Below are 21874 nucleotides of genomic sequence, written 5' to 3' on the forward strand. Positions count from 1 at the left end.
AGGAGAGAGGGTATTCTGCCTTCCAGTAACATGCTTGTCTGAAACTTGCTAAACTCCTCTTAGGCAATACTCTGCTCAGAGAGCCATGTGTTTAATTGTAAAAATCTGTCAGTATCATAGGATTCAAAAGACATCAATCATTTATGTCAACAAGGAAAGAGTGAGGGCTGTGTGACTCTTCTATCATTAGGAAAAGACGTGCTCAAGAGACAAAAACGTGGTCTAAGGAGGGCTGAGCAACCGTAGGTTACAGGAAAACTGAGTTCCAGACTATAGTTTGGCCCCCCTCCCCTAATTTGGACTGGTATATTATATTTTTCATTTCATGTAATACCATGTGTGCAGTAAGACATTATGTAACTTGGCCAGTCTCAGTTGTGTAATATCTACTAAATGCTTTAAAGTGGCTGACGTTATTAGCAGTTTGGCGCATGGGGAGGCCATTGCTTCCCTTGGCTTTGGCGGGATGCAATATTGTGTAATGAGGTTGGAACTGGCCTATATTCAAAATTACATTCCCAAAGGGCGGCTTATTCAAGCCACATGACAACTGGTTCTCTTTTTCTTAAGACCTCATTCTAAGTGGACTAAAAACAGCAAAATTGCCGTGTTTGAACAGTTCCATAGGCGGACTGGGTCTTTTCCTTGTTTTGCTCCCAATTTATTATTTTATACTAAGATTTCTGAATTACACCCAGTTTTAGAGACATCGGGACACAAATTCCCGTCCCCCTCCATCTAAGCTGTGTGACGTCAGGCTGGTTACTTCATGATTCTGAACCTTCATTTCCTTACCTGTAAGTTGGCGATAACACTTCCCTAAGGAGGTGTAAGTCTTATAAAGACGCCAACAAAGCTCCAGTCTCTTAATTATGTCGCCTCAGGCAAGTTATCTAGCCGTTTGATTTGCGGATTCCTTACTTACAAGTTGGACCAGTTGTGGCTACTATCCGCAGTAGTCGAGGAATAGATATGATAGGCAAAGCTCTGGCAACAGTGGCTGGCCCTTGGCGGCTCAAGAGGACCTGATAATGGTCCTGCTAGCGAGCATGCCCTAGTGTAATGCGGTCGAGTTATGAAACTTTGGGAAAAGAGAGAACAAGGAAAGCGGGCAATCAGAGGCCCAGCCGCGAGACCTGCCCCGCTGGGGCCGCCAGCCTGCACCGCGACGCCTCGGGACCCGGCACCGCCTCGCTCCACCCCTGCGAATCCCGGGCGAATCCGGGCGGAGAGTTCCTGGCGGCCGCGCAGCGCAGAGCACCCTCCCGCCCGCCTCCCTCCCATTGAGCTCCAGCTGTGCCAGTGGCACGCGAGCCCGGAGAGTCCGCCGCCAACGCGCAGGTGCTAGCGGCCCCTTCGCCCTGCAGGTAGGAGCCACGCCGAGACCCGGATCACCGGGCGCCTGTGGGAGCCGGGTTTCCACTGCCTTCGCCCTCGGTCCCTCCTGCCTCCCAACCCGGTCAACTGGCCGCTCCCCGCCCAACTTGGACGGGACTTCAGTGAGTGAGTCGGCAGCGGACTCCCCAGCGATCCCCAAGGGCCTCCCTTGCACGGCTTCGGGTGGAATTCCTGCAGGGTGAAAGCTGACAACTCTGGCATGCACTTTTGCCGCGCGGACGGCTGCCTGGAGCGCACAGCCGCGCAGGCTACAGGCTGAAGCCCGGGCGTCCTCTGCAGGATGCCCCGCCCCGCCGGCGCGGCGCTTCGGGTGCAGTGTGTGTGGTGTCCCCAGGTCATCCGGGCGCCCTTGGTTCGGGTGCGCGGTGGCATGACTGGGCTGGTGGGGGCGATGGGACCAGCATCCCGTACCAACCAGGAAGTGCCGCGTCCCAAGGCTTTGAGCCCAGCCCTCAGAGCACTGTCCCGGGGGTGTGGTCACAGCCGCGGGTGTCCGCGGCTCCCGCCATGTGATGTGACCACTCAGAGGCGGGGCGAGGGGGCCGGGGGCGAGCAGCAGGGCGTGTGTAAAGGGTCTTGTTCGTCACAGTACGATTCAAGGTATTTGGGACCTAGGGCTCAGATCCAGGAGTGCGGTCCTCCAAGCCTTGCATAGGATTTTGTGACGCCCTTGAGAACCGCCCTTGTAGACTCAGTCCTGAACTACCGCCACGCCTGTATTTGCTCCTCCTCATCTGGGATTATTGCCTTCTTTACTTCCTCTGTGAAGCACTAAATACGAGTAGCTTTTTAAGAACAGACCACAACAGTTTCTTCGTTTGACTATCACTAAGTCTGTCTCCAGAATGGGAAGCTCCATTAACTTTATCAGCCAGCCCTGCCAATTTTAGTTAAGATAAGCCTTTGTGGGCCTCCAAAGACCTCTGAGAGACTAGGTACCCAGAGACCTCTGAGGCATGTTGAATGGTTTAATTCGTGGTGTTGCAATTAAAACTTAAAGAAGGAAAGGAATCTGCCATTTGAACTGTTAACAGACACCACATTTATACACTGCCTATTTGAATAAGAATCTCTTTCGATATTAAATGTTTTGTGACACACAAGTGAATTTGTACACAGTCTTTTAGCTTGAATTTGTAGACAGCCTTTAAATGTTGTTTGGGGATCTTTGGACTAATTGTATAAGCGCCCAGTCTGGCTTCTCAAGAACCAGTAGAGTTAACAATCCATATAAAAAGTTGGAATGCTGCCTGGGCGCGGTGACTCACTCCTGTAATCCCAGCACTTTGGGAGGCTGAGGCGGGCGGATCACCTGAGGTTAGGAGTTCGAGACCAGCGTGGCCAACATGGTGAAACCCTGCCTCTACTAAAAATACAAAAATTAGCCGAGCGTGGTGGCACACACCTGTAATCCCAGCTACTTGGGAGGCTGAGGCAGGAGAATCGCTTGAACCCGGGAGGCGGAGGTTGCAGTGAGCCGAGATCGTGCCATTGCACTCCAGCCTGGCTGAAAGGGCGAGAATCTGTCTCAAAAACAAAACAAAACAAAAAACAAACAAATAAACAAACAAAAAAAACAAAGAGAAAACGAATGCTAAGGCTTTGAGGAAAAAGTGTCTTTACAATGTTTGTCCCTGATGACAGAATAATTATGAACTATAGTAAGTGCTGTACAATGCTCATTTAGGTTTGTAGACTTACTTATAACTAGGTGGTGGGGAACCCTGCTTCTTGAAAGTTGTATGATTACTTAGTGTTTCTTAATTAAAAACATAGTTACAAATTTTATTTACCTTTAACTCTTACAGGGTTTTTAATTTATTTTTGTTCCGAAGGAAAAGTAGGACTGTCATTTTTTTTAAAAAAAAAATTTCAAATTTTACTTTAGATACGGGGGTACATGGGCAGGTTTGTTACACGGACATGTAGCATGAAGCTGAGGTTGGGGGTACAACTGATCCCATCACCCAGGTAGTAAGCATAGTACCTGATAATTTTTTAACTTTTGCTGTCCTTCCTCCCTCCCACCTCTAGTAGTTCCCAGTGTCTATTGTTTCCATCTCTATATCCATAAGTGCCCAATGTTTACCTTATACTTTTTTTTTTTTTTGAGACAGAGTCTCACTCTGTCTCCCAGGCTGGAGTGCAGTGGGACGATCTCGGCTCACTTCAAACTCCGCCTCCCGGGTTCACACCATTCTCCTGCCTCAGCCTCCCCAGCAGCTGTAGTACCTTCCACTTATTAGTGAAAACATGCGATGTTTGATTTTCTGTTCCTGCCTTAATTTGCTTAGGATAATGCCCTCCATCTGCATTCATGTTGCTACAAAGGACATGATTGTGTTATTTTTTATTGCTGCATGGTATTCTATGATGCATATGGACCACATTTTCTCTTATCCGGTCCGCAGTTGATGGGCATCTAGGTTGACTCCATTTGCTATTGTGAATAGCGCTGTGGTGAACATATGAATGTGTGTGTGTTTTTGGTAGAACAACTTATTTTCTTTTGGATATATACGCAGTAATGGGGCTGCGGGGTTGAATGGTAGTTCTGTTTTGAGTTCTTTGAGAAATCTGCAACTGCTTTCCACAGTGGCTGAAATAATTTACGTTCCAACCAACAGCATATAAATGTTCTCTTACAGGATTTTTAAAAAAAAATTTTTTTTCTTTTAATTTCACTTTTGTTGTGGTAAAATATGCACAACATAAAATTTACCATTTTAGCCATTTTTAAGTGTACATGTAGTGGCATTAAATACATTCACATTGTTGTGCTACTGTCATCACCATCCATCCACAAGACTCTTCATCTTTCTTACAGGGTTTTAATAACATTTTAATGATAATGGTTGTGTTGCAGGCTTTAGTTTTATCACTAAGCAAGGTTTGAGTTCCTTCTCATAGCTTTAGAGAAATGTACCTTTTAAACTTTTTTTTTTTTTTTTGAGGCAGGGTCTCACTCTGTTGCCCAGGTTGGAGTGTAGTGGCACAACAGTCTTGACCTCCCAGGCTCAAGTGATACTCCCATCTCAGTTTCTGAGTAGCTGGAACTATAGGTGTGCATCACCACCCTTGGCCAGTTTTGTCTGTTTGTTTGTTTTGTAGAGATGAGGTCTCACTGTGTTGCTAGGGCTGGTCTTGAATAACTGGGCTCCAGCAATCCTCCCATTTCGGCTTCCCCAAGTGTTGGATTACAGGCATGAGCTACCATACCCAGCCAAGAAATGCACTTTTAAAAGAGAAAAGGTAAAAAGCCATAGCCAGACTGTTTAACAAATCTTATCCACAGCAGGAAAGGCCTAATACGTTACTGTTTGAGAATAAACTTGTGATGTATTTAAACTTTTGTCTAAGGGTATTGTGGGGTTTAGCTATCAAGAGGAAGGAACACGTAAGGCAGTTATTGTTATTGATCATTTCCTCTCCTGAGTATCTATCAGAAAAATGGCAATTGTCAGTGTTGTTGTCTTTAGCAGTGCAATAGTACCTATCTAAATTATGCTTGAACTCAGGTAATGTTGCCTTCTTAGTAACTAAAGGCAGTGTTGATCAAACTTGAAACTACATGTAGCAATTTTCTGTCCGTCCCAGGTATTTACTAAAGATTGATACGGGACCCAACACATAAGATATGTCTCTTTAAACTTGTAGTTAGGCTGAGTCATTGTGTTCACAAGAAAAGCTGTAACTCTGCAAGGTTTGGTTTTATGTTTATGATCCTTTAAATCTGAGCACCACAAAATAAAATGTATTTGCTGGGGGTGGGGTGCGGTTAAAAGTTGTCGCAGGGTTAAAATGAGAAACATGTAAACCTAACTTTCCCATAAGCCTGTGACATTTCTGGTTACAAAGAGAATCATACAAATCACATCTTATGCTTCAGTGGGAACACATTCCAGTGTGTTAGTTTCCCTAAATTCACACTGCAGTGTAAAATCTGGACCCCAGCTGTTTTAGTGCTGGGTTATTAAGCAAAAGTGTATGTTATATAAGTGTTTCGTAGTGTCACAGGTTTTTTTTCTATTGCAAAACTTTCTTAATTTTTAAATTTATTAAGCAAACATTACAGTGACAGAATAAAATCAATTATTTATTTAATAAACACTTACATGGTGTTTACTTTGTGCCTTGCATTTGTCTAAGCATTTTACAAACCTGAATACATTTAACCCTCAAACAATCCTGTAAAGTAGGTAATCTTATTATGGCCATTTTATTTATTTATTTTTGTTTGTTTTATTGTATTTTATTTTGTAGAGATGGGGTCTTGCTATGTTGCCCAGGCTAGTTTCAAACTTCTGGGTTCAAATGGTCCTCCTATCTTGGCCTCGAAAAGTGCTGAGATTCACAGGTGTGAGCCACTGTGCCTGGCCTATGCCCATTTTATAGATGAGGCAGTTTGAGGCATAGTGAGATCCCACAACTAGCACATGGCAGAGCTGGGGATCCATCTCCAGCAGCTTGCACCCAGAGTTTTGACATTGCTGTCTGTTTAGAAAAAAACATAACCTGTGATTCCATCCTCCTAACAAACTTTTTTTTTTAAGGTTTTTTGATTCCCATTTTGTCTGTGTTCTTTGACATAATCGCAATTATAGTGCAACTGAGACAATCTGTTCAAGTCCTTTATTTTTCGGAAGAAGAAGTTAAGGTGGAACATGGGTATGTCCAAGGGTAGAAGCACTGGGACAGGGTCCTGGAGATCCTCTTCTGGGCCAGCCCTTAACTCCCTGATTGTGAGGAGATTGGGCCAGGGATCCTGGGAGAGTCTGGGAGGCCAGGGCTGTGTTTGGGAGGAGTTGGGTGTTATTTGCCAATCCAGAGGGAAGCATTTTCAATATTTTAATGATTGTTATGACCATACTAGAGCTAATCTGCTAATAAGGGCCCACGTGATGGCCGACTGGGTCATGGGAGGTCTTGCTTCCTAGGGCTCCAGAATCCTGGATTGCTTCCCCCGTTGCTGCTAATGCCCATGACCCTCAGCTCCCCTCTGGATGAGGGCAAGATTTTATTCTGTACTCAATCATTTTTTGAACTTTTTGGATCTAGAGTTGGGAACCTTTTGGAAGCCTCTGACGCACAAAAGAAAATCAGCCAAAATCAACATGGAAATAAAAATAACTTGGTTTAGTCAGTTCTTTTGTTAAGAAAGAGAGAGACACTTCTAAGGCCATAAACTTATGAACTTTATATTAAGAACAGGAAAATAAGAGTTGAGAATTTAACAATGATCTTTTTCAAAGTAGGCTTTTACAGATGGCACATTTAGATGAAGGCGAATAGGAATAAACACGGGGAAAAGGAAAGCCGTAGAAAGGGAGGGGAGAAGCAAGTGCAGAGACGAGGCATTGGCAGAGGGCCATAGATAGGAAGCATGGAGCTAATACCTTTGTCAGTTCTTTACAAAAAGCCTGCGTCTCAGTGTGTTACCACTGGACGATGCCTTCAGAATATCATAAGCAGTTGCAAATGATCTTTCCTTTGGTTTATCTTGATGGGATCTTAATGTTTAAATGGTTGCTAATCAACAAAGCATGTGGACAATAAGATACAAGGGAACTCTTCGCCCCTGATTGGGATCTTCATAACAGTCTAGTCTAGTTTGGTTTATGCCGCTTTCCATGGGTGGATTTTATATGTAGTGTGATATTAGAATCACTGGATTTGCCGTTATTTTTTCTATTGACTGTCTTCCCTGTGAGAGGGCAAGGTTCTTGAGGTCACAGACTATGTTTTTGTCATTTTTGTGTCTCCAGTGTCCATTGTAGTGTACAATAGATGTGAGCTGAATGACAGGGTACATGGATGAAGGGAGAAGGTGTAATCCATTTTATTAAAAATACATAGATATTTCCAGAAAATAAGTCTTTATAATTAATGTTTTACTTATTTATTTGCTCCGTGGTGCCATTTAACTATTCTTAAAAATAAAATGTGTAGATGTGGAATGGACAGTCTGTGGCATTTTGGGTAAACAGCTGTACTCACTTCATTGATCTTTTTCTGCCCAAGTTCTGATGAAGGAGTCCTTTGAAATAAAGAGTTTGAGTAGGTAGCCATGGGTTGGGATTGGAGATTCATGACTTAGAGCAGAAAAACATTTCCAGATGTGTAGGGCAGTGGTTCTCTGAAGATGCAGACCCAAAAGTGAGAAATTTAACCAAAGGAGCTAAGAATAGGGAAAAAAATGAAGATGAAGTTTTAGATACTGTTTTTTAAGTGGCACCATTATTCCGGCTTTGGAGTAAGAAGTAAGGTAGGAGTACAGAATTTGGGGATGAAGTATATTTTTGGCACTAACATCCCTGTGATGTTAAAACTATTTTTAAAAGATAATAAATACCCACACCTCTGACTTACTAATTATTTTACTAAATGTATTGCTCTCTATGCTAAGTTATTTATGTCTATTATTTCTATATGGTGAAAATACTGTACCTACTGCACGTCTTCCCCAAACTGCATGTTCTAGTGATATCATGTTGGTAACTTAGAAGTGGCCATGGTAGGAATTTCTTTTTCTGAGACAGGGTTTCACTCTTGTTGCCCAGGCAGGAGTGCAGTGGTGCAATCTCAGCTCACTGCAACTTCCACCTCCCAGGTTCAAGCGATTCTCCTGCCTCAGCCTCCCAAGTAACTGGGATTACAGGTGCATACCACCATGCCCGGCTTATTTTGTATTTCTAGTAGAGACAGGGTTTCACCATGTTGGCCAGGCTGGTCTCGAACTCCTGACCTCGTGATCCTTGGCCTTCCAGGAATATTTACACAGTGGAAATTGGCACACACTACAGTTAGGGTTTCTCCTCCACCCCAACCTGGTTGCTAAGCATTTGTCAGCACACCACTGGCTTTGCCCAAGGGGGATATCCAAGCTTCTCCACCCCCCTCTTTCTTTCTCATAATGACCAAAGAGATTTGTCATGCAGTTTTCTTTCAACTGTCACAGTGATTCTGAATTTGGGGATGCGCTTGGGGGGAAAGGAATACACATAGTTACGCTATGTTCTTATCTCTTTGTGTCTTTTATCTGGTCTGGTACGGGTCTCAGTTGTATTCAATTTAACCCTTGATTCTATCCTTTTCTAGAGATAGAATTCTCCCTGCAACCTCCTGAAGAGCTGGCCTTCCTCCTTCTCCATCACAGTAGTTCCAAGGTCTGGCTAAACAAAATCACCTGAGAACTTCTTAAAATACAAACTTCCAAGTTCTATCACATATGTAATAAATTTAGATTCTTGAGGAATGGGACTCAAAGTAGTGTTTTGTAAGTTCCCTTGGGAGTTTGATGATCACCCCATGTGCCTTCTGGGCCCCTCTTGTGGGCTGTTGCTCTCCAGCCCTGGCACCTGTGTACCTTGCTTAGAATCAGGTCATTTGGGCTGCTGGACCCCGGCCACATTGTATGGTAGCCTTGATTTTTATGTTTGTACTCAAATTCTGATCCTGTGAAACTTGGTAATCAGGGGCCACTCTTTGCCCCATTGGCCTGTCATTCATACCAGAGCCTGATTTTTCATGCTCAGTTCTTTGGAGCCTGGGTTCCTAACTAGGGAGGCAGCTAGTGTGTTGCAGGGAGACTATCAGAGAAGTCAGGTGTGCTAAGTTTCATTTCCACTTTAGCGTCTATGTAACCTCAATAAACTTGTTTTTCACCTTTCTGAACTACAGTTGCCTATCTCCAGAGTTTGTTAGGAAGGTTGTTTCCAGAACACATCAAGCTTTGTTCCATCTTAGGGCCTTTGAATCATGCTATTCCCTCTGCCTGGAGCACACTTCTCCCAAGTCTTTGCATGGCTTGCTTCTTTTTTGTCATTTGGATCAACGACAAAATGGTCAAATGTTATCTCCTTGGAAAGGTTTTCTCTGACCATTGAAAGCTGCCTCACCTCACAGTCCACATTGCGTCGCTTGCTACCTGATCCTGTTCCAGCCTTTTACCTAGGGTTATTTTCATGCTAGCATTTACCACCATCTGAAATTCTTTTTCTTTTCTCGTTTTCTTGCTTACTGAGTTTTCTACGCAAGAACTTAAGCTTTACGAGAGTAAGGACTTGCCTGACACATAGTAGGTGCTCACTAACTACTTGTTGAATGACTACCTTTCCAAGTTATTATATAAATATATGATGTTAGTGTGAACCTTGGTTCCCAAGCGATTCATTTGTTTTCCTAATTGTTCTTTTCTGACCTCACAGATGTTGCTGTTTTTATGACAGTGATTCATTGCTGAGATATTACTGCAATTTGGAGCAAAATGCTGCTCTCAACTGATGAGAAATAAAATCTGTAGCTTTCTATGTGAATGCCTCCTTTCATTTTCAGAGAGCTTGCAAAAACTTGTTTCAGTTGCATCTATTTGTCATGTGGGTGTATAATCTGCGATAGAATGGATCAATTAAACATAACATATATGAGACTGATTTGGGGAAACTCCTGTTTCCTATCTTTTTTGAGTTCTACCAGGGGTGGTTTTTGGTAGCGTCATGGGGACTAGGGAAATGTGTATCACTTTGTAAGAAAGGCAGTCCATAGGCTGGGCACGGTGGCTCACGCCTGTCATCCCAACATTTTGGAAGGCTGAGGCAGGTGGATCACTTGAGGTCAGGAGTTCAAGGCCAGCCTGACCAACACGGTGAAACCTCATCTCTACTAAAAATACAAAAATTAGCCGCGTGTGACGGTGAGTGCCTGTAATCCTAGCTACTTGGGAGGCTGAGGCAGGAGAATTGCTTGAACTTAGGAGGTGGAGGTTACAGTGAGCTGAGATCGTGCCATAGCACTCCAGCCTGGGTGACAGAGCAAGACTCTGTCTCAAAACAAAAACAAAGAAGTAACAAAAAGAAAGGCATGCCAGAAACACATGTTGGATATGTTCATCCTATCTGATCTCACCAGATACATGGGGTAGGTTTGACTAACGGTGAAGTAATTTTTGCAGATCCATTGCCTGGAAGGCCAATAAGGTTGGCAGTGAAAGCTTTCATCCTGTATTTGCAATAGCCCCTTTTCAGGATGGTGTTGAAGAATTTATCAAGCACAGAGTCTTTTTGGTGCTAACACAGTACTAGGCCTAGGCTAGTGAGTCTAAAATGTGGTTCCAGCCCCACAGTTTATAGTCTAATGCAGTCACCCAAAGGCAGGACTGAATTGTGCAGCAGAATCCTGCCAGGCCACCTGAAATGGGCTGCCTTTTATAATGATTCTATGTTCCAGTTTTCCTTGATAGTGATTTTCAAACTGCTTTGTTTCAGGGCAGTGCAGTGTTGTGAATATTTGTCTTCTTCAAATTCATTTGTTGAAATCCTCACCCCAAGGGGTGATGGTATTAGGAGGTGAGGCCTTTGGGAGGTGACTAGGCCACAGTGGCTCTGCCCTCATCAATGAGATTAGTGCCTTTATAAAAGAGGCCAGAGAGGGAACTCTGACTCTCTTCACTAAGTGAGGGGTTAGTGAAAAGGCAGCCACTGGGGAAGCAGGCTTTCACCAGACACCAAATCTGCAAACACCTGGATCTTGGACTTCCCAGCCCCCAGAACTGTGAGAAGTAAGTTTCTGTTGTTTATAAGCCACCTAGTCTATGGTATTTTGTTATAACAGCCTGAATGGACTAAGACAGCTGGGCTGGCATTGGAGTAGAGATTGGGTCCAGGGATGTAGACAGCAGAATTCTGGAGCATCTCTAAACACCACATTCAATCAGAGCATCTTATTTAGAAAATGTACTATTGTATATTTGCCTTTTAAGAATTATGTTTGGGCTGGGCACGTTCGCTCATGACTGTAATCTCAGCACTTTGGAAGGCCAAGGTGGGTGGATCACTTGAGGTCAGGAGTTTGAGACCAGCCTGGCCAACATGGTGAAACCCCATCTCTACTAAAAATACAAAAATTAGCCAGGTGTGGTGGTGCACACCTTTATTCGCAGCTACTTGGGAGGCTGAGTTAGGACAATTGCTTGAACCAGGCAGACAGAGGTTGCAGTCAGCTGAGATCGCGTCACTACGCTCCAGCCTGGCCAACAAAGTGAGACTCCATCTAAAAATTAAAAATAAAAAATAAAAAAGTAAAAATTATGTTTGTTTCAGATTTGCAGAAAAGTCGTGACGCTATTACAGCGAGTTTCAAAGGAGTACACAGTTTCCTCTATTATTAACATCTCACATTGGTATGTGATACATTTGTTATAATTAATGAACCAATATAGACGCATTATTAAGTAAAACCCATACTTTATTTAGATGTTCTCCCATGTCCTTTTTCTATTCCAGTATCTTGCCCAGGATACCATGCTACATTTCATAGTTGTGTCTCCTTGGGCTCCCTTGGTTATCATGGTTGCTCAGCCTTTCCTTGTTTTTGATGATCCTGATAGTTTTGAGGGGTACTGGTTAGGTATTCTGTAGAATGTCCCTCAGTTGGGATTTTTATGATGTTTTTCTCAAGATTAGATTGGGATTATGGGTGTGGGAAGGGAGAGAACAGAGGTACAATACCATACTTATCACATCTTATCAAGGGCACATACTATCAGCATGATTCATCACTGGTGATGTCCACTTTGATCACCTAACTGAGGTTGTGTGTGTAAGGTTTTCCATTGTAAGGTTACTTTTTTCCTCTCTCTACACACTGCACTCTTTGGAAAGAAGTCACTGTGCACAACCCATATTTTTGGGAGTTATGTTCTACCTCCTAGAGAGGGGAAAATGTCCTAAAAAGATTTCATTCCCTTTACTTCCTTTAATGTTATAGATTTTCTGTTGTATGTCATTAATTCTGGTTTAAAATAGAAAAGTAGTACACTTAGGTGGCCTTGTTTCGTTTCTGTGCTAGTTCACAAACACAGAAATACTTTAGAAAGACTTTTTAGTTGCAGGCAAGTCCCTCTTTTTTTTTTTTTTTTTTAAGATGGAGTCTCACTCTGTTGCCCAGGGCTCACTGCAACCTCCGCCTCTCAGGTTCAAGCAATTCTCGTGCCTTAGCCTCTTGAGTAGCTGCAATTACAGGCGCACGTCACCATCCCTGGCTAATTTTTGTATTTTTAGTAGAGACAGGGTTTCACCATGTTGGTCAGGCTGGTCTTGAACTCCTGACCTTGTGATCCACCTGCCTCGGCCTCCCAAAGTGCTGGGATTACAGGCATGAGCCACCATGCCCGGCCTGAGTCCCTCTTTTTTAATGAAAGTTGTGGGCAGACAATTATGCTCAGAGACCAGATAAATGTGGTCAAAGGGACCAGAATGATACCCCTGAATCAGGTGTTGGTTAGTGGCTTAGTGTGCGGTGGGCTTCCCATGAAGCCTTTGTGCTCTGATGCCTGACAGAGGACACAGTCCCCCTAAAAAAGAGTGTGAGGCCCATCGCAGCATGGCTGACTCTCTAATGGCCAAGTTCTCTTGGGCCTGTGTGTGGCTTAGCTCTTAGGACAGTCAGGTAATATGCCCAGAGCTGGACCTTGGGATCTGGCTAGACAGACCTGAAGAGTTTTCTGTTGCAATCAAATAAAGGACAATAATATTAATTTGGGACATGTTGAGAAGTCATTGTTGTAATTAAGCACAAGTTAAGCATACGTAATAAGCACTTCACATAATTGATTAGAATTATTTTAACACAACCAAAGCAAAATTCAAAAATTCCGAAGCAAAAATTCAATTCTCAATCTTTCTCTCTCTCTTTCTCATGCCAGTGACCGTTATTGACACTGTCTCCTGATTTCACCTAGAATTTATTTCTGAATTTACTTGATATTCTCTGAGCCATAGCACTTAATATGACTTCTATATAGCAAAAGCTTCCTTATGCCTGATTTCCTAGGGCCAAGGACTGAAGGAGTCTGTAAAATTTGACCATAATTTAAAATTGGCCATATGTTCAATGAGTAGGAGAGTTGATGTGAAGCAAGGGAGGTATCACTGCCCCAGCCTAGACCCTTTGCTCTGTGCTGCAAAGTGGTTTAGAATTCCTTTAGTAGAGAATGTGTAAGTGACGGTCATTCACTGAGCACACTACCTTATCATTTAGTTCTGTATCCCACAGCATCTTAATCAGTTTACTTTGATCCTGTCCGACCCACTTTCCTGCCATTGCTGATTATGTAATAGGACAATCTTACTTAAGTAGGGGTGGGTGTTACCTGGATTTTTTCCTTCCCTTTAATGTTTCTTTAGGTTTCGCATTTTAAGGGTCAGTGACACTTAGCTGTTATCCATTGTTTCACAGATGAGTCATGGAAAATGGAAAATGAGTTTGAAAATTATCCTCACATGACAGCCATCATGAAACTTATAAGGAAAAATGGCACTTAGGGAGTAATAAGCGTCTAAAAATTTCTGAAGATTGAGGGGGAGAAAAACCGTCAAAGAATTTAGCTGACTTCAGTCAGTTTTAAATAAGAGGCCCAAAATAAATAAGTGACAAATTTGAAAACTTCATTCATATCAATACATGTCAGCTTTTTTTCATATTATTAGGATATTTGCATATATTTTGGTCAAAAGCTGCTTACTTGAAAATATATATTCAGAAGAAAAATGTCCATAATATGCTGTAGTTTTTTTTTTTTTTTTTTTTTTTTTAAAGACAACCTTCTAAGTTTGCCTCTGAAACTATCCTGAGAGCAACTACCCTCTGGGGATTTATGGTCTAGTGCTGTGGTTCTCACACTCCACTGTGCACCAGAATCCCTGGAGGGCTCAGGAGAGTACAGATCGCTGGGCCTTACCCTAGAGTTTCTGATTCAGTAGGTCTGGGCTGGGCAGAGAATTTGCGTTTCTAACAAGCTCCCAGATAATGCTGATGCTGCTGGTTTGGGGACTGCGATTTGAGAATCACTGATCTAATGGTTTAGCTGACACATCAGTAAACATAATTCAAAGATTAAATGCTGTGAAATAAGTACAAGTAACATGCAATGGGAAACAGGGTGTGGAGAAGTGGGGTAAACGATGAATGATCAACTAAACATCAGAGAAACCATATGGAAGCAGAAAGATGAAGCAGGATCTTGAAGCCTTGGCAGGTAGGGCCTTTGGGTGATGACACTCTCCTGTTGGGAGGGAGAGTGCAGAATGTATACGGGAGTGGGAGTGTAGCCTAGCACAGGAGTAGAGTAGGGGTGGTGTGAAGGGAGGAACAACCATGAACAGGTAGAATTAAGAATGAGAGGGCTGGAAAGTTAAACTAACACGTTCTTGGTTTTTGGAGTTTGGCAGCAAAGGAAAAGCATGATCAGAGCTATGCTTAAGAAGGGCAGCTCTGGCATTGCAACAGATGGTGCAGGAAGAGAAAGAGTGATTTTGGGAGACTCAGTTAGGAATTATTGAGGCAGCCCCACCCAGAAGCAAGGATAGGCTAGAGAAGAGCATGAAGGTGGGAGGGATACAGTCATGGGATGCATCTGTAGCAGAAGCCACACATTTGGTAGTTGATTGGTTCCTGAAAATGAGAGAGGGAAGAGTCAAGGTGAGAGTGAGGATTCAAAGTCTGAATTGTTGATGATGAGTGTTGGTGGTGGCTGGATCTCTCAGAACAAATAATTGGATAAGAAAAAGAACCTCCTGGGCCTTGGTTTCTTCAGGAGAGGAGTGGACTAGATACTCTTAAAGGTTTCTTTGTAATTGTAATTAAGGGTTTGAGGGTTTTTGTTGTCTGAAATATGATAGAACATAGTTATACAAAAAGTTAATGGCTTATGTATAACAGGCACTCGTATGTTTGTTGATTAGTTGATCCATGACAATCATTAGCTCTGAAATAGTTACATCTGCAAATAGTTTTCTTCCTCGGCTCTTCATTTTGCTATGGTTTTCTTAGTATGTTGACTTACTCTTCCTCCCATTTTATAAATTATGAATATCAACCTTTTTTGATATGTGCTCTATGTATATATTTTAACAAGTACAGCAGATAATTTAAACATCTCTTTGGCTGTTTCTTACATCAAAATAATCACACCATATATGGAGATATTTATACACAACTCTGTCTTTCCCACTGGATCATAAAATCCTTTTGGGTAAGGGACATATCTTACTCATTTTTGTCTTCCTCACTGCATTCATGGTCAATACTTATAAAAAGTGGCCAGCAAATGTTTGAGGAACTGGATTGAATCATTGAGTAAGAGTAAATTACTGTCTGTTCTTTTGGGAGAGACAAATGTCTCAGACAATAAAGAGTAAGAGTTTATAGGGAAATGGAAGTCCATATATCCTAGGAGGTAGAAAGAGGAAACACATTTCATTCAGCAGACTCTTAGAACTGGGATAGACATATTCATGGACACTTTAGGGACTAGAAGCAGAAGCCTATAAAAAGTAGCACAGTGGTTAGCTCTATCCTAAATTAGCCATTGAAAACCTTGGGCCAGACCTTTCCATGCTGGGCCTCAATTTTCTCCTTTGTAATATTGAGGTTATACTAAATTACAAAGTTTTAGAACTCTCTAAACACCCTTTTGGGAAGAATTCTAAGCAGAGGGAACAGCATGAGTAAATCACAAGAGATAGGTAAGAGTACGTGTGTTCTTTGTGACTGGTTGTGACGTGCTAGGAAATTAGGCAGGAAGAGCAGGTGGAGGCCTTGTTTCAGAGAGCCAAGATAAGGAGTCTGGACCCATCCTATGATGATAGGTGGTGTCTTATGCAGAGATCTGTGCCAGGTGATTTAATTGGGGATGGCATCCAGGGAGCATGGGTGAAGGACCAGAAACAGCCATCTAGGGAAGGAGGCAATAGTAATACAAGGAGGTATTATTGGAGTGCCATTGCTATAGGCAGCTGATTGCTTTATTCCAAGAAATCATCTGAGAAGTTTTATGAAATGTGCTCAGCACAGTTTATGTAGAGAAAAAAGAGAGAGGCTTTTATCTATATTTCTTATTTCCCATTGAATAAAAGCAGCCCCACTTCTGGATTGCACATATATGACTGCCAGGTTCCCATGGGCAACACATGAAGCAGCAACAGAGGAGTCTAGGGGTGAGTGGGCTTGTCAGTTTGCACTTGTGTGAAGCTGGTTAAATTCTTCATGCAACTGGCTGCAATGGCAATGCTGGAATAAGAAGCAAGTTTGAGAGGATTTGAAGTAGTCCATAAAAGGAGGCCAATACAGGGAGCTATTGAGAGATTTTAAACAAAGGAACACCTGATCAGAATGATATAATGGTGTGCTTGTAAGTGTTTAACAACCAGCTCTCCAGAAAATGTGCGTGCACATATGTCTATTATAAATTGTTCTGATACAAAAGATGTGTAGCACACAATTTACAAGTAGTAATAAAATGCTCTTTATCATTAAATCTATATAGCTGATTGATTTAGACAGATTTCTGTTGGTTTTTGTTGAACTCTTGTATCCATAGCCTAGTCATGGTTACAGTTGATGAAAGAGTATATTGATTTTTTCTTTTTACATTATTGTGTAATTTGAAAGTGAAGCAGCAGAGGTGTATCCCAAAACTTTACTTGTTCAGGAAACATCTTCCTTATGAATTGGCCAGTACTTTTTCTTAATACTAGAAGAATATTTCCTCAATTTTTTGTTTTATTCACAGTGTAACTACTACAAGCACCAGGCATTTTATTAATATTTTCTCTATCACCTCCTTAGGCCTAGACAATTAGCAAAACAAAAACGATGTGATTATAGTGTTCATCAATTTCAGTATGAAACTACCCTCATCATGGCCAGTATCAAGTTACAGGGAATTGGGAAGAGATGCACAGTAGCAGCACAACACAACATTGTATAGTCTTTTCACATCCAGTAGTCTCTCCTCATCCAAGGGGGATATGCTCCAAGACTCCCAATGGACGCCTGACACCTCAAATAGTACTGAACCCTATACACACTATGATTTTTTTTCCTATACGTACATACATATGATAAAATGTAATGTATAAATTAGGTACAGTAAGAGATTAACAATAATTAATAACAAAATAGAACAGTCATAATGATATACTATAATAAAATTTACATGAATGTGAGGTCTCTTTTTTTCTATCTCTCAAAATACCTTGTACTGTACTCTTCTTCTTTTTTTTTTTTTTTTTTGAGATGGATTCTTGCTCCCATCATGTAGGCTGGAGTGCAGTGGCATGATCTCGGCTCACCACAGCCTTCACCTCCCAGGTTCAAGTGATTCTCCTTCCTCAGCCTCCCAAGTAGCTGGGATTATAGGCGTGCGCCATCACGCCTGGCTAATTTTTATATTTTTAATAGAGACAGGGTTTTGCCATGTTGGCCAGGCTGGTCTCAAACTCGTGATTTCAGGTGATCCACCCGCCTCAGCCTCCCAAAATGCTGCGATTACAGGTGTGAGTCACCGCGCCCAGCCCCTTCTTGTGATGATGTGAGATGATAAAATGCCTGTGTGAAGACGAAATGAGGCGAATGACCTAGGCATTGTGACATAAATGGAAAATGCCAGAAATAAACAATTCATGTTATAAATTGTGCACCATTCTGAGTAATGTGATGAAATCTTGCACTCCCACATTCCATCCTGCCAGGATTGCCAGTCACTCGGTAGCCATCTCTGTTACCTGATTAACTGTGGTTTTATCAGTATCACAGTGCTTATGTTCAAGTAACTGTATTTTACTTAATAATGGCTACAAAGTCCAAAAGTAGTGATATAATATTTTCGAACCATGGTTGACTGCAGGTAACTGAAATTTTAGTTACATGAAACTACAGATAAGGGGGGACTGCACTACAGATAAAATAGGCATAAGTATCCTCAAGACAATAGATATTATTAAAATGAAGAAAAATAATAAAGAAGTGATAAACTGAGAACTTTTGCTTTAATATAATTTATTTTATTGTAAGTTTATATAATTTAATTTTTAATAATTGCTGTGTTTAACAACTGACTCACAAAATTGCTGAATATTTCCCAGTCTTGATGAAAATTTCCCAGTCTGCTCTCAGGAGCCTATATGAGCCAGCCCAGAACACCACTGGAGTTATAATTTTAGAAGATTACCTTGGTAGGTATCTGTAGAAATGTTTTGTAGGGGAGCTACAGTAGGGGTCAGAAGTAGGAGACAGATTATGAAATGTCTTCAGACTCTGCCAGCGTGAGGGTTCAAATGATGTCTGGTTGGTGGAGATCATGCAAATTTCACTGGTTTGTGTTCCCACATGGATCTGTAGGACCTTCAGTGAAAGTCTCCTCCAGATATTTCTGGAGGTATCTTGGCATTGTCTCACATGTGTTTTGAGAGCCCCACTCCCTTGGGGGGTCTTCCGCTTTTGCTTCCTTGTTGATGACCATGGGCCAAAGGGCTCTGTGGGTGAGGCTCTACCTCAGCCATAGCTGGTGTCCTCCTGAAGAGGATTTATGCCAAAAAGAGTCACATACCAGGCCTTGTTTTTTCAAGTTTGCAAATCTAGGGGAGAGGGGGGGCTCTAGAAAAATGCTGGAACCTGGTATGTGCCCTGCAGAAACATCCTTGACTCCCTTTGTCACCAGGAGCCTAATTTTACTGTGTTTTTCTGTGACTCATAGAGGCAGGGGGCAAAGACATTCCTCTCCACTTCTTCCTGCAGCTGCTTGCTGCATCAGCCTCAGCCAGTCTGGGGCTGGGCAGGGAAACAAACCCTCTTCCTTCTCTTGGTTTATCCCCTGGTTTGCTCAGAGAGACCTTTGTGTCTGAGGGCCCCTTCTCGCCTTGCAGATCAGCTGGTACAGTACTGAATGCCTTATTGATGGCCAGGGGCCCCTGATCCATCTGCATTCCCAGAACGTACGAATCTCATTTGGGGGCCACCCAGCCCCCACTACTCTTAGTAGATGAAATAAGGTGGAATAGATAAGAGGATGGAACTGGCCCCTGGGTGCATGATGGGGCCAATAACGGAGGTACAGGGTGCATAGGTGGCCGGGCTGTTAGACAGGGAAAGAGGATGGAATTGAGATGCAAGGTAGAAAAGCATGACTATGTTCAGTTTGGGACTTGAAGAAATAGGTACTGGTAGGACAGTTCAGAGGGCACTGGGCCTTCAGGAGAAAGAGAAGAAAGGAACGGTGGCATTGGGAGTAGTAAAGCTGTGGGTATGAATGAATGTCTATGAGACTCGCCTCCCCGTGAGGACACAGAATGAGAAGACACAGTCTACAGGTAGACTAGGTTGGGTTCAGAAGCCCAGAGAACACGAGTGTTTAAGGGATGGTGTTGGGAAAGGGAGCCAGGCCAGCCAGAGTGGAATGTTTGGGAACTCTGAAAGGAAGGAAATGGCATGAACAAAGGAGCTAGGGCACAGCAGTGGTGACTCACACTGGGAACACTTCAGCCCATTGTGTTTATGCGTATAGTTTCCCGAGTTTATCTTTTGAGGATTATGATTATGTTAACCTCACCTCCCTTCCTCCCTCTTAAAAAAAAAAAAAAAAAAGGAGTGAAAGACTCTTCAGTATCATGAATGGCCCCAGGTGAGGAAGACATCTGACACTTTTATATCATGTCAAAACTTCGATGTAGCCTTTTATAGTCAGTGTGAGGAGAAAACAAATTTACTTGAAGCTAAAGGCATGGAAAGTGTCAGCTTTTTCCTGTTTGATGTTTCTTGTTGTGTTTTCCATATTAATCACTTCATTTTCCCCTTGGTCACGGGCCTGATATTTTTTTCCCCTACACATGTCAGCTGCCTAGTGTGTCACGCAGTTTTTCACTGTAATACAGAGACACAGTAGAGCTGGAGCTGGCGAGGTGACTGCCAGAAATGTGTGTCACTCTTGATGGTTATGTTCAAGAGCATCCAGGAAGCGCAGTGCTCCTGAACTGAATTGCAGGCTTTGAAATGACCATGTGGTTTGCATTCAGCAAAAAACTATACCCCAGACATGTGCAAGTGTTGTTGGTTTGGGGAAAATTAGATGGCTCCAACACGAAAAGACAGAGCCTAGCTAAAGAGATAGGCTAATGTGAGTTTTTTTACAGCACAAATCTGTTGAATAAGTGGATGTGGATGTAACCACAGGCTTGCCATATGAAATTCTGTTCCATGGGAATTAAAGTTTGTGGCTTTGTGAAGACATTTGTTGCAGACTATGAAAAGTTCTCGTATTCTTTTGCCAAAACATAGAAACATGGAGAAATACAAAAAAGCCTTTACTGTGGCTGTCTCCTCTAATTCTCTTAAACACTTACTGTGTCCCATGTACATAGCAGTGAAATTAAATACAGCTATTCCTGATAATGTAGCAACTTAGATGTAGAAGTCTACTGCTAAGGGAATAGAAAGACTAAAGAAAACAACTCTTATATGAGTTAGGAATTGTGTTTCACTACAAGTATCAGAGCCCCCAGGTAGTGGCTTTATTTCTCATGTATAAATAGTCCAGAAGAAGTCCGTTGACAGCTGGCATGATGGCTCTAGAAGTCATCAGTCTCTAGAGCTCTCCGATCTGCCACTTCCAGGATGTGGCCCTTGTCTGAGATGGCTGCTGGGGCTCTCAATATCATATTTACATTACAGACAGAGAATGGAGGAAGGGGGGCATGCTAACTCCCTTTGCATCGACTCCCTCTCATAATTCCAGTACTCCCAATTACGTCTCATTGGCCAGAGTTTAGTAACATAGCCACACCTCGCTGTGCGTCTCTAAGTTATCATAAGTCTCATTTTTTGAAAAATTAACTCACAATCTTCTCTTCTCCTGGCCATTATTGCAAGAGATTGGGAGACAGCTAGTATAAGAGTGAGATTCTTTAGTGTCTTCCTGGATGATTCCATGCCAAGAGGTCTTCCTCTGTGTCCTCTTAACAGTAATAACTTATGAATCAGTTATTGATCATGATAAGCAACATCATGAATCAGTCAGGGTTTACCAGAGATGCAGACTTAGTAGGTTACATGTATTAAGGGATTTATTATAAGGAATTGGCTTACTCAGTTGTGGGACTGGCTAAACAAGCTTGAAATCCACAGGGCAAGCAGTCAGGCAGGTAGACCATGAGCAGGCTGGAGCCCTGTGAGTGGAGCTGAAGCTTGGAGTCTCTGAATCCAGGGAGTGCCTAAGCCCTCTTTTAAAGAACTTTCAGCTGATTACATCAGTCCTACTCAGGATAATCTCCCTTTCGACTAACTAAAATCAACTGATTAGATACCTTACATCTGCAAAATCCCTTCACAGCAGCAAATTAGTATTTGATTGAATAACTAGATAAAGGCACGTGAGTATGCACATGCTACAAAATGGTTGCTGCCTCCTTTCTTTTCTCCACCTCTTAGGAGAGAATATCCTTTGACCCTAAGTGGAAGCCCACAAGAAGTGGAATTCTGGGCAATGTGGTTCAGCCCAGCCACATCACATGCTATTATATAGTAGTCATGAAGAGAGAGACATAGGTAAAAACAACAGTTAGTGTTTCTTCATTCTGATATCTGGCAGCAAGTGAGCGATGCTATCATTATTGGCTAACATCAGGAACTGGTATTAATGCGTTTT

The 21874-nt window shown here is 42.5% G+C and overlaps 1 protein-coding gene across 3 annotated transcripts in view; it reads left to right on the plus strand.

Annotated features, from left to right (window-relative positions):
* Positions 1–21874, plus strand: part of PLD1 (phospholipase D1) — a 224071-nt gene that overhangs the window by 16212 nt on the left and 185985 nt on the right. For 2 of the 3 annotated variants that reach the window (XM_023213447.1, XM_023213450.1), the window contains exon 1: positions 840–1367. The exons of the other annotated variant lie outside the window; for it this stretch is intronic. The gene's annotated coding sequence lies outside the window, so the exon portion shown is untranslated. Of the gene's footprint in view, positions 1–839; positions 1368–21874 lie in introns of those variants that run through there. 3 annotated transcript variants of the gene reach the window in all.

The sequence above is a fragment of the Piliocolobus tephrosceles genome, chromosome 2 (assembly GCF_002776525.5).
Source record: "Piliocolobus tephrosceles isolate RC106 chromosome 2, ASM277652v3, whole genome shotgun sequence".
NCBI classification, from domain to species: Eukaryota; Metazoa; Chordata; class Mammalia; order Primates; family Cercopithecidae; genus Piliocolobus; species Piliocolobus tephrosceles.